The sequence below is a fragment of the Rhincodon typus genome, chromosome 37 (assembly GCF_021869965.1).
Source record: "Rhincodon typus isolate 14 chromosome 37, sRhiTyp1.1, whole genome shotgun sequence".
Taxonomy (NCBI): domain Eukaryota; kingdom Metazoa; phylum Chordata; class Chondrichthyes; order Orectolobiformes; family Rhincodontidae; genus Rhincodon; species Rhincodon typus.
The window spans coordinates 12,862,831-12,876,354 of record NC_063368.1 but is presented as its reverse complement, the minus strand read 5'-3'; the positions used below and the strand labels follow the sequence as shown (position 1 = coordinate 12,876,354).

Sequence of the window (13,524 nt, the reverse complement as noted above, 5' to 3'; positions counted from 1 at the left end):
CCCCTCCCCCTTTTCTGATGAAGGGTCTAGGCCCGAAACGTCAGCCTTTCTGCTCCTATGATGCTGCTTGGCCTGCTGTGTTCATCCAGCTCTGCACCTTGTTGTCTCGGATTCTCCAGCATCTGCAGTTCCTACTACCCCCTAGTTTCAGATTGTCTTCGAGGAGGAATCATGACCTTCGTGCTTTCCCGGTCAAGACCTCTCAGGGTCTTACATTTTTCAATCAAAATCTAAAAGTTGAAAGGAAACTGTGCAGACCAGAAGACTTGCATTTGTGTAGCACCTCTCAGCATTTCAGGGTATCCCAATGCAACGACGTGCTCTTTGGAATGTAGAACAAGGTGGTAGCCAGTTAGAACATAGCAAGATCTCACCGACAGCAGTGTGATAACAACCAATTAATTTTGTGATGTTGATCGTGGGATAACTATTGGCTTGGATGCTGGGGATAACTTCACCCTGCTCCTTCTCAAAACAATGCTACAATGTCTTCCACAACCACCTTCAAGATAGCAGATGTGACGTTCATCTGGCCTCACCATTCAAAAAGCAGCAACTCCAACAGGTCTGTCTTCCCTCACAGGTGGCTCTGCAAAGGAGTGTCAGCTTGCATTTTGTGCTCAGGCCTCTGGAAGGGGTACTTGATCCCACAACCTCCTGGCTTCAGCACAGTGTATAGACCTCTTCCTAGGCTAGGAAGCAACAGGTAATTTCACTGCCTCACAGATAAGTGAGCAACAAATCTGAAATATTACTCTAAATTCAAATCAGAGGAACAGGAAGGAGCTGTAAATTCTATCTTGTTGCAAGCAAATTCCAGAAACAATGTGTTAGCTGTGAGAAGTGATAGACAAATGGACTGAAATCCCAGGTAGGGGGGAAAAAAATCCTCAAATAGTTGAAAGAACAATTCTATTTTACATAGAATTAACACACTGACGGCACAGAGGAGGAGGCCAGTCAGCCCACTGCCCCAGCTCCAGCCATCCAATAGATTCTCACATACTGCAGCTTTGCCCATCCATAAGCCTGTATGTTAATCCCTGACCCTTTCCCCATTGCCCCTTCACTGAGGAGGTGATGATGTAACAGGAATTTCACTTAATTAGTAATCCAGAACCTTAGGCCAACATTCTGGGGACATAGGATCGAATCCCACCACGGCAGATGGTGAAATTTGAATTCACTAAAGTCTGGGATACAAAGTTGGCCGAATGGCTACTGTGTAACCATCCCTTCTGGTTCACTAATGCCTTTTAGGGAAGGAAATCGGCCTTCCTTACAAGGTCTGGCCTATACATGATTCCAGACCCACAGCAGCTTGGTTGATTATTAACTACCCTCTGGGCAATTAGGGATGGGCAGTAAATACTGCTTAGCCCACATCCAGTGAGCATTTTGTGTTTTTTTTTTAAAAAACAGTACCTCCCACCAGAAAGAGGCCATTCAGCCCAATGGAAGAGCTACCCAACGGGTCTCAAGGAATGCCCTGTCGTTTTGTTTATAGCCTAAAACAAAATAGTTAATCTCTTACAAATATTTATCCATTTGTGGTCGGGAAAACAAAAAAACGAATGTGACACCCCTCCCCCATTTAAATCGCGCTTTTCAACCAGACCCCAAATTCCCCTCCCCCCCTTACAGGACAGAACCGAACCGAACCGAACCAACGAAGAGGAGCCGTCGTGAAACGGGACTCGGAAGAGGATCCCCGACGAAGGGGAAGAGAAGGATTAAAAATAAAATCGGGCGCGGGGAAAGAGTGTCCGCAACTGGAGACAAGCCGGGACAAAACTCCGGCCTTTCCCAGACCCACAGAGCTCCCACTTTCGGCATTTTTTTAAAAAAAAATTGAAACAGACTCAACGCAACGTCAAAATAAATTAAAAAAAAATCCCACCTTCTGTTTAAAACTATACAAGTCCATGTGGGGCGGCCGTGGGTTCACGAAACGATTAAAACATTTATTCGTATCCAAATGCAGAAATCAATTCTCCCGGGGATGAGGGAGTTAAACAATTAAAAAGAACTCTTACAAAATTAAGTGAGGAAAAGACGGAATAAGCCGAAGAATCGAGTCTAACAGCGGCGCTCAATGTGTACTCCATTCGCTCACTGTAAAAAAGTAACTCGATACAATAAATGTTTGGAAAAACTAAAATCTTCTTTTCGTTTTCACTGATAAGGAGACAGAGGGAAATCAAGACAGTTCCGTCTACGAAAATAAAAGGACACATTGAAACGAAAACTGTTGCGAATTGAATTGTGAAACTTACAGGATGAAATTAACGTTCTCCGGTCCAGTTTCGGGTCAGTTTCACAGCAAGGAAAAAACCAAATGATTCAGTGAATTAAAAATCCCAGATCCTCGACAGAAATGGCTCGCCCTCCCTCTGCGTCTTCACAAATCGCCACCTTCCCTCTTTCTCCTCCTACTCCCTCCCCACAAGTCAGGTGCAAACAGGAGAGGGTAAGAAAACAAACAATCTTCCCAAACAGACAGGAAAAAAAACGTACTGATCATTGACTGGATTAACTCAGCCGCCCATCACGTGCTCGCGAAAGGTAACAAGGAAATGTAGCGATCAGAGCTACTCCTGGCGTTTATGTAGCGCCCTTTTTTCCCCTCACAATTCTGCCTTGCCAATTTCTCAGGACAGGTCCTGGAAATCCAAGGGATGACAAACCTTTTGAGAGCTATTTCTAGAGAACAAGGAAAGGGGAAACCAAATCAATTTTATTTCTCATCTTCGTTCACCACTCTCGATACTAAGGTTTTGGTGATGGCAGCTGTGGGAGGGAATATAGAGTAGGGATGACCGTCAGCTGGTGCCCCAAATCTCAAAGGGCTTGATTACTTCTTTGAAGTGTAGTCACTTCCATTTAATTCAGAACGACCAAAGTTGCGTACAGCAAGATCCCACAAACAGAATAGGAAATAGGAGCAAAAAGTAGGCCATTCGGTCCCATTTAGCTTTCAAAAAGATCATGACTGCATTTCGAATTCCACATTCACCTATGCCAACCCCCCCATATCTTTTGATTCCCTTGCCTAGCAAGAATCTATTCACCGCTGTTTTAAAAATATCGAATGAGCTCACTCCCACTGCTTCCTGAAGCACAGAGTTTCAATGTTGCACAATCCAATGATATTAAGTATTTCTCCCTATCAGGACCATTCAAGATCTTATAAATTTCAATCAAGTAATTTTTCACTTTTTCTAAACTCCCTGGAAAACAAGCCCAGCCTGTATCTGTCATTATAATACAACCTACTCATTCCACATAACACTGTAACCAATCTCCTCTGAATCTACTCCAACATATTTACATCCTTCTTTAAATAAGGAGATGAAAACGACTCACAATATTCAAGTCTGTTTTCTTATCAATGCCACTGCTTTTTATCATTTATATAAATGATTTGGATGTGAATATAGGAGGTATGATTAGTAAATTTGCAAATTATACCAAAATTGTTGGTGTCATGGACAGCCGAAAAGATTACCTCAGAATACAATGGGACCTTGATCAGATGGGCAGCGGACTGAGGAGTGGCAGATGGAGTTCAATCTAGATAAATGTGAGGTGTTGCATTTTGGAAAGGCAAATCAGGACAGGACATATACACTTAATGGTAAGGTCTTGGGGAATGTTGCCAAACAAAGGGACCTTGGAGTGCAGGTTCATAGTTCCTTGAGAGTGGAGTTGCAGGCAGATAGGATAGTGAAGAAGGTATTTGGTACACTTACCTTTATTGGTCAGTGCATTGAGAATAGGAATTGGGATGTTATGTTGCAGCTGTACAGGACATTGGTTAGGCCACTTTTGTAATACTGCATTCAATTCTGGTCTCCTTGCTATAGGAAGGATGTTGATAAACTTGAAAGGGTGCAGAAATATTTACAAGGATGTTGCCAAGGTTGGAGGGTTTGAGCTACAGGGAGAGGCTGAGTAGGCTGGGGCTATTTTCTCTGGAGTGTCAGAGGTTGAAAGGTGACCTTATAGAGGCTTATAAAATCATGAGGGGCATGAGTAGGGTGAATGGTCAAGGTCTTTTCTCTGGGGTAGGGGAGTCCAAAACTAGTTGGCACAGGTTTAAGATGAGAGGGTAAAGATTTAAAAGGGACCTAACGGGCAACTTTTTCACCCAGAGGGTGGTGCATGTTTGGAATGAACTGCCAGAGGAAGTGGTGGAGGCTGGTACAATTACAACATTTAAAAGGTATCTGGATGAGTATATGAATGGGAAGGGTTTAGAGGGATAAGGGCCAAATTCTGGCAAATGGGACTAGATTAATTTAGGATATCTGGTCGACATGGATGTGTTGGACTGAAGGGTCTGTTTCTGTGCTGTATATTTCTTTGACTCTATGTAAAATTGAAGCATAACATCCTTACATTTATGTCCAATTCCTCTTGCACTAAAGGATCACATCCCATTAGCTTTCCTGATTACAAACTGTGCCTGTATACCTAACTCATTGGTGCTTCATGCACCAGAATACCTAAATCCCTCTGTACCTTGGAATTCCGGAGTCATTCTCCATTTAAATAATGCTCTGCTTTTTAAAGTTCCCAGCCAAAGTGAACAATTTCTGCCCACTCTCTCAAATTATTGATATCCATCTCAAACTCCACAAGTCTTCCTTGCAACCTACCTTCCTACCTACATTTGTGTCATCTGCAAGTTTAGCTCCCATGCCTTTGCTCCTGTCATCTAAGTCTTTGATGTGAATTGTAAAAAGCTGTGGCCCCAGCACAGACCAATGCGGGATCTCACTTGTGACATTCTGCCAGTCAAAGACCCATATAGGTATGGGCTCTGTTTTCTGCCAGCTAGCAAATCTCTTATCCATGCTAATATATTTACCCTTAAGCCATGAGCTTTTGTTTCCACAATAACTTTTAATGGGGCACCTTATCAAATGCTTTCTTGAAAACCAAGTATAGTATGTCTGCATATGGCAATCTATTTTGTTCTTCTGGGAAATGAGAAGCTCATGCATCTTCCAGGCAAAGATGTTCATCGTCTGGTGGGTTTGGTATAGTTCCAGCAGTTCAGCTAGGGATAATCTGCACTGAGAAGGTAACATAAGGCACAGGATCACAGAGGGCTGAATTTTGGGCAATTTTCTAGCTCAGATTTCCTCTCCATGTTCTTTTCTCTCTGCGTCTGATACACACTTGTTTTCAATGGAGGTCTCACCATTTGTTTTTACTTGATTGCACCATATGTTATTTATTTGGTGATTTCTAATCTCCAAGATTTTTATAAGAAAATAATTCTTTCATGGAGTGTGGGTGTTATTGACAAGGCCTATCCCTAATTGCCCATGAACTGAATGGCTTGCAAGGCTATTTAAGAGGACAGCTAAGAGTCAAACACATTGCTGTGAGTCACACGTAGGCCAGGCTGCATAAGGTTGGCAGATTTCCATTCTTAAAGAGCATTTATGATTGGATGGGTTGTAACAACAATCAGTAGTTGTCACAATTACCATTACTGAAACTAGGTTTATATTTCAGATTCATAGATTGATTTTAAATTCCACCAGTTATCAATCTGGAGTTCTGAACTTTAGCCCTGGGGAATATTGGATGCAATTCTGGTCTCCCGGCTATAGGAAAGATGTTGTGAAACTTGAAAGGTTCAGAAAGGATTCACAAGAATGTTGCTAGGGTTGGAGCATTTGAGCTAATAGGGAGAGGCTGAATAGGCTCGGGCTATTTTCCCTGGAGCACTGGAGTCTGGAGGGTGACCTTATAGAGGTTTATAAAATCATGAGAGGCATGGTTAGGGTGAATAGCCAAGGTCTTTTCACCAGGGTGGGTGAGTCCAAAACTAGAGGGCATAGGTTTAAGGTGAGAGGGGAAAGATTTAAAAGGGACCTTAGGGACAACTTTTTCATGCAGAGAGTGGTGTGTGTATGGAATGAGCTGCCAGAGGAAGTGATAAAGGCTGGTACAATTGTTACATTTAAAAGGCTCCTGGATGGGTATATGAATAGGAAGGGTTTAGATAGATATGGGCCAAATGCTGGCAAATGGGACTAGATTAATTTAGGATATCTGGTCAACATGGATGAGTTGGATCAAAGCGTCTGTTTCCATGCTGTACAGCTCTATGACTCTATGACTCTGAGCCATTTTGCCACCATCTGTCATCCATTTGATATCAAAACAGCTAAGTGGTCATCAGAGTGTCATTCCCCCAACCCAATGAAAATATACTCTTGACACAAGTTCACTGTGGAAGATTCACTTCAGTTGATGAATGTAAAACATTCTAGTTATATTGCCAGGCCGTAACAGTTTATTAACAACGAGGTGTATTCCAGCCTCTTTTTTTTATCTTTCTCCAACCACATACAATTTTAATTCAATCTGTTAGTTTATACAATGTCCTTCAATCCCTCCTATTTCTCCTCTTGATGTTTGATCAAATCCTCAAATTGAGTTGTAATTCTCGAAGTGATTTCCCTTCACTCCATAAAATGCTTATTTTAAGATTGCATTTCATATATTTTCCAGAGTTCTGAAATCACCATTTGTTTTATTAGTTTTTGAAAATTTGTTCAGGGGATGGAGGTGTCACTACCTGGGTCAGCACTGGTTCCACATCCTTAGTTGCCTTTAAGAAGGAAGTTGGAACTGACCTCTTGAACTGGCGTGCTGTTATGGAGGGAGTTCCAGGATTTTGTCCCAGTGACTCTGAAGGAACAGTGATATATTTTCTAGTCAGGATAGTCTGTGGTGCTGTCCCCACATATCTGTTGCCCTTGGTAATTTAGTTCCCAGGTTTGGAAGATGCGGCTGAAGGAGACTTGGTGAGTTTTTGTAGTGTATTTTACATATGATCCAGATTGCTTCTACCATGTGTCAGTGATAGACAGGACTAATATTGGAGGTAGTGGATGGGATGCTGATCAAATGGGCTACAATATGTTGAGGTAGGTATTGAACTTCTTGAGTGTAGTTGGAGTTGCAAGTGGAGAATATTTGGAACGCAATGTGTACTGTGCAGCAGTGATTCTGGGTGGGTTGTGCATTATATGACACGTTCTCATCAACAAAAAGGCATATGGACAAGAGGGTATGACAGATGATGAATGCAATATTGCCCATCAATGTTGAGATTAGACATGCTGTTGTTTATTTTTAAAATACCTTCTGACTTGATGGTTCCTTCGTGGCATTCATAACCATGCCCTGGAAGGACTACAATGATGATTCACTGGGATGGTATTGGGACCAATGGAATGAAATTATGAGGTTGTTTGCCTCAACAAGACTTGCATTCCCTCTAATATAGAGGCTCTGGGGCTAATCTGTGAGGTTTTTAAGATGATTAAAGGATACGATTGGATGGCTGAAGAAAATCATTTGGTGGGGAAGCCCAGAACAAAGAAAAAAAACCTGCATGTCTGTAACACTTCTCATAACCTTCGGAGGTCTCAAAGTGTTTTCTTGCCAATTAAGTACAATTAAAATGCATCACTCTTGTCCGGTGGAAAACAATGGAACATCAACTTCAAAATAGATTTTGACTGTTCAGTGGTGAAGTCAGGATCAGGCACTTCTTTTTTAAAATTTATTCCTAGGATATGGGCAACACCATTTATTTGTCTATGCCTAGTTGTTTCTGAGAAGATAGTTGAGAACTGCCTTCTCAAACCACTGCAGTCCATGTGGTGTAGGGACACCCACTGTGATTTTAGGGAGGGATTTCAGGATTTTGACCTGGTGATATTGAAAGAATGGGGATATAGCTCCCAGACAGAAATTTCTGTGACTTGGATGGGACTTATGGGTAGTGATCTTACCATGCAACGGCTGCCCTTGTCCTTCTCGTTGGTCAAGATTTCAGATTTGGAATGTGCTATTACACAGAGGATGGTGGAAATCTGCAACTCTCTCTCTGAAAGGAGGCTAAAGGAGACACAAGTGAGAAATGGGCAGAGGTGAAGTTTGGGGATAGATATTTCACCTGTGGATAGTCAGGCTAGGTTATCAGGGAAGGTGATTGATGTTGCGAGCGCATCAATTCTAGAGGAATACAAAGTTGATGGAGTGTAGGATATTTTGACAAAATTGATCCATAATTTGCTTGCATTTGGATTTTGAAAATTGAAGGTATCCATTTTTTACAGATTATCTGGTCATTAGCACATTACTATTTGTGGGAGCTTGCTAAATGCAAATTAGCTGTGGTGTTCCATACATTACAATAGTGACTAAACTTCAAGGAATACTTTGTTGGTTATGAAGCACTTTGAGACATCCAATGGCTGCGATGAGTGCTGTATAAATGCAAGTCTTTCCTTAATTTTTCTTTTTGTTATTTCCAAAACTTTAACAAAATGGGTGCAGCTTCAAAATCATTCAAGCAGCTTGACTCCATCCAGAATAGCTTGTTTGATTTGTCTCTTTGCCACTGGACTATGTGTGGCAGCCAATCCAATATAGACACAGTATGTTCATGCTCTGCAAGATCTATATGATGCATTGCACTAAATTAGTGTTCAGTCAACAGCTTATTTCATTGCCGCATCTCCCACAATTCTTATGTTCTTGAGGAGTTGTTGAGTTAGTTTAGCTATGATTGGATGAGCAGGGTCAAGGGCTAAATACCCCACTCCTGCTCTCAGTGCTTGCTCTTGATTAAGATGGCTTGGGTGTAACATGACTTTTGCCTTTCTCAGTTTTGCCACCCAACTGGAAGTAAGTGTTGGGGTTCTGCTTACAAGAATGACTGCCAAAGTATCAATGGTACCTTCTCCATGAGTCAGAAGGCAAATTTCACTCTGAAGAATTTATTACCTAGTCACTGACTGCCTGACTATCCCTAGTCTCTGGCTTCTGCCAGTCCGCCAATTCCTTATCCATGCTAGTGTCTTGCCCCTAACACCAATAGGTTCTTATCTTATTTAGCAGCCTCCTGTGTGGCACCTTGTCAAAGGCCTTTTGGAAATCTAAATAAATCACATCCACTGGCTCTCCTTTGTCTAACTTACCCTTATCCTCAAAGAATTCTAACAGATTTGGCAGGCATGACCTCCCCTTGACAAAGCTGTACTGACTCCACCCTACTTTACCATGTACCTTCAAGTAGTCCACAATCACATCCTTAATAATGGACACTAAAATCTTACCAGTGACTGAGGGCAGGCTAACTGGCCTATAGTTTCCTGTCTTGTGCCTCCCTCCCTTCTTAAACAGGGGTGTCATATTAGTTATTTTCCAGTCCACTGGGACCCTCCCTGACTCCAGTGATTCCTGAAAGATCACCACCAATGCTTCTACAATCTCCTCCGTTATCTCCCTCAAAACTCTGGGGTGTATTCCACTGGTCTGGGTGATTTATCCACTTTCAGACCTTTCAGCTTCCCCATCACCTTCTCCTTAATGATGCCCACTACTCACCTCTGCCCCCGACTCTCTTGAAGTTTTGTTATGCTGCTGGTGTCTCCCACTGTGAAAACTGATGCAAAGTACCTATTCAGATCCTCCATCATTTCTTTATCCCCATTAATACTTCTCCAGTCTCACTGTCCAGCAGTCTAATGTTCACTCTTGGCTCTCTCTTACTGTTTAAATATCTTAAAAAGTCTCTTGCAATATTCTTTTATATTACTCGCTAGCTTATTCATCTTTCATCTTTTCTATTTCCTGATTTATTTTCTTCTCCACATCCTGACTACTGCTCAGAGGCCTGTACACAGCTCCCATCAGGGTCCTCAAACCTACTCAAACAGATTCTATGCCTTCTGAATCTATATCACTTCTTGCTGTTGATTTAATTTCATTTATTATGATCAAGGTAACCCCGCCTTCCCCCCGCCCATCTGCCTGTCCTTCCGATAGGATGCGTATCCTTGGCTATTTAGTTGCCAGCCCTGATCCCCTTGCAGCCTTATCTCTGTGATACCTACAACATCGCACGTGCCAATTTCAATCTGCGCCACAAGCTCATTTACCCTGTTTCGGATACTGCACGCATTTAAGTACAACACCCTCAGTCCTGCATTGACCACCCCCTTCTCATAGATGTCCCCTTATCTGCTGTGCCTGAAGTTAGATGCCTGACCCTTTCTGTACTCTCTGTCCTATTACTTGTTCTTGAAAATTTAATAACCTCTGTTGAGCCCTCCTCACCTTTAACCTTTTCCATAATTTTCCATGCAACTGCACCCACCCCCAACTATTTACTTTATAGCCCTATCTACAGCCCTACTTATGCAATTTGCAAGTACTCTGGTCCCAGCATGATTCAGGAGGAGGTGGTCCCATTGGAACAGCTCCCTCCACCCCAGTATTGGTGCCAATGTCCCATGAATTTGAACTCATTTCTCCCACATCAATCTCTGAGTCATGTGTTTACCACTATTTACCATTTTAATCTTGTTGATCCTGTGCCAATTTGCAGTGGCTCAGATAGTAATCCAGAGATTATTACCTTTTCGGTTCTGTATTACAATTTAGCCCCTAGCTGTTCATATTCCCTCAGCAGAACCTCTTTCCTCTTTCTATCCATATCGTTGGTACCTACGACAACAACTGGATCTTTCCCTTCGCAGTCCATGTTGCTCTGCAGCCCAGGTAAAAAATACTAAGCCCGGGCACCAGGCAGGCAACACAGCCTTTGGGATTCTTGATCCTGGCCACAGAGAACAGTGTCTATTCCCTTGACTATACCAGCCTGATTACAACTACATTTTTCTTTTCTCCCCCCTCTTGAATGCCTCTCTGCACCACGATGCTATGGTCAGTTTGCTCATCCTCCATACAGTCCCTGCCCTCACCCACACAGGGAGCAAGAATCTCAAACCTGTTAGAGACAGGGTCAACGACTGATGCTCCTTCAGCACTACCTCCTGGATCCCTCTAACTGCCTTGTTCGTAGTCACAGCCTCCTGTCCCCTACCTCGGACTAAATTTGAGGTGGTTAATCTAAGGGGTATGACTGCCTCCTAAAATACAGTTTCCTGGTAACTCTTCCCCTTCCTGATGTGTCGCAGTGTTCGAAACTCAGACTACAGCTCAGTAACTCTGAGCTGGAGTTCATTAACACTTATTACAGAAGTGGTTACTATGAACCACAATGGAGCCCAACAGCACCCACATCATGCAGTTACAACATATAGCCCAGCCCAGCATCTCTATTTTAATTCCTTAGTCCTTAATTTGATATTTAAAAATTCAGCACTGGTCTTTTATTTTGTGGCCTGTAAATATTTCCCCTATTTACCTTCAATCTGAAAGTAATCTATTAGTAGATAGTTAAATTTGCAGCAGCTAACACCAACACATTGTTTTCCTGTGATGTCACTCTTTGTGCTGGGCCCTAGATCCTATGCTTCAATTCTTCCTTACAAAGTATGAGCCAAAATAAAGCAAATAAAAAGCTCCTCTTCCCCTCAGCACTGAATTCCCACATTGCCTCCAAATTCCCCAAACTATATACTCACTCAGGCTATGTCTCACTCAGGCTGTGTCTCACTCTGGATGGAATCTCTGCTTCCTGACCTTGTGAAGCTTGCTGAATAACATCAAGCAATACAAATTAGCTGTTGTATTCCATACATTGCATATACATTCCCAGAGAACATTGTCTCTGGTCTCCTGCCTGATATTCAATCCATATCACAAGAACAGATGATCTGGTCATTATGACATTATTTGTGGGAGCCTGCTGTGATTAATTGCCATGTTTCTTACAACACCAGAGTAATACCATTACAAAACCACTCTATTGGTTATAAAGCGATTTGGGATATCCCCAGACCAAGAAGGAAGCTAAATAAATGCAAGTTTTTCTTTTAAGCTGGAAATGGGGAAAAATGAGAGAAAATTGTGCGGTTTGTTTTCAATTATGGCATCAAAAATTGCTCGTCACCATGGCGATGAATGTTGCAGTATTCTAATTCTTTGTGAGCTATGTAAAAAAATAACTCTGGGAGTTGAAACAAAAATACAAGTCATGACGTGACAGGCTCAGCTTGCATTTCCAATTTGCAATAAAATCATTTCTATTATGTTGTTGCTTAGGTGGCTACACCTAACCAAAGGGTTCTGCGTTGCAGAGGGGTGAAGAGGGACAGAAATCATGAGCTCCTGTCTTAAATAGGTGGCCCCACCCTAGGCTCAAGCACTGTGGCTGCCCTAGGGCCTCTGTTCTTGGGCTCTGATGTACTACCTTGTCCTGTCCTGTCCTTGGGGGAGAAACACAATAAGCTAAAGTTCCTGGTTTCAAAAGGATTGAATGTGCGTATCAGCAATAATAATGACGCATCCTGCCCAAGACTGCATCACCCACTGATCCTCAATATCATGCCACACACAACAGTGATGCTCAACTGGGTGAGTCAATGGCCATCAACTGCAAACCAGCATGGAGCTGCACTGTAAATACCAGGTCTTAAGAGATCAAACATCCCTGCCAATGCACAGAAGATCAAGGCACGGATTGACCCACTCCAGGAGCAAAGCATTGAATATTTCAAAAAACTTTGTCATGTTGTACGAGTGAAGTTGTGGCTTTGGAGGCAGCCCATCAATCTTCAACAACTATACTTCAAACATCTGCCAACATGTAGCAGAGTGTGCGGATCACACATTAGGCTTATCTGGCACTTCAGAACGCATTGAACTAAGGGGAAGTGAGTCAACCTCGATCCTGAAGGACTGCCTAAGAAAAAAGATCATACATGAAAACAAAAAGAAGAGGATTGCAATTATTGCACCTTTCATAGCCATTGCATGACTGAACACTTTTCAGCAACTTCAGAACTTTGTTTGAAGTGCGGCCACTTCTATGATCTAGGATATCCAATTTGTGCACAGAAGCTCCTGCAAACAGCAACGTGGTAATCTGTATTTCTTATGATGTTCTTTGATGGCTCAGTATTGGCCAGGTCACCAAGGATAACTTCCCTGGTCTTCTTTGAAATAGTGGCATGGAATCTTTTACATTTATCTGAGCAGGCAGACGGGACATCAGGATAACATCTCATCTGAAGGATGGCACCTCTGCCAGTGCAGCAGTCCATCAGTACTTCAGTGTCAGTGTCCCCCCGGAGTGGGACTTGACCCCAGAAACTTGTGATTCAGAGGTGAGTATCCTGTCAACTTATTTTTTCATATGTATTGTAAAGACACTACCTTTTTATTTTTCTGTGTTTTTGATTGTCGACTTAAATGGGAAAAGAATTTTTTCAAAAATCAAGGACCGAAGGATTACTGCACTTTTAAAAATGTGACACTCATTGTAAGTACTGTTGACATAGCAGTAGGGGAAGCCTAGTTTGCAGATGAGCTGGAACCAAGGCATGTGTACAAATGAAGCTTTGGCTGACACATAGTTGGTCTGTGGACTAGTTACCAATAAACAATGACAAAGGCCTTCGACCTGCCTACAATTATGTGATCAGCCCCCATGTAGCTGAACAGCTTTGGGCTGTGAATGCTTCGGCAGAAACTATTGGATCTTTGGAGGAGAAGGAGCTGTTTTTGCTTTGCATT

The 13,524-nt window shown here is 42.4% G+C and overlaps 2 protein-coding genes across 6 annotated transcripts in view; one reads left to right on the top strand and one right to left on the bottom strand.

Annotated features, from left to right (window-relative positions):
- LOC109937328 (nitric oxide synthase interacting protein) overlaps nt 1-13,524 on the top strand; it is a 43,556-nt gene that overhangs the window by 2,765 nt on the left and 27,267 nt on the right. The gene's annotated exons all lie outside the window — the stretch shown is intronic.
- Nucleotides 1-13,524, bottom strand: part of prrg2 (proline rich Gla (G-carboxyglutamic acid) 2) — a 43,123-nt gene that overhangs the window by 23,268 nt on the left and 6,331 nt on the right. For 2 of the 5 annotated variants that reach the window (XM_048617449.1, XM_048617448.1), the window contains exon 1: nt 2,277-2,560. The exons of 1 other annotated variant lie outside the window; for it this stretch is intronic. The gene's annotated coding sequence lies outside the window, so the exon portion shown is untranslated. Of the gene's footprint in view, nt 1-2,276; nt 2,567-11,471; nt 11,515-13,524 lie in introns of those variants that run through there. 2 more of the 5 variants (XM_048617452.1, XM_048617450.1) reach the window with 2 other exon arrangements.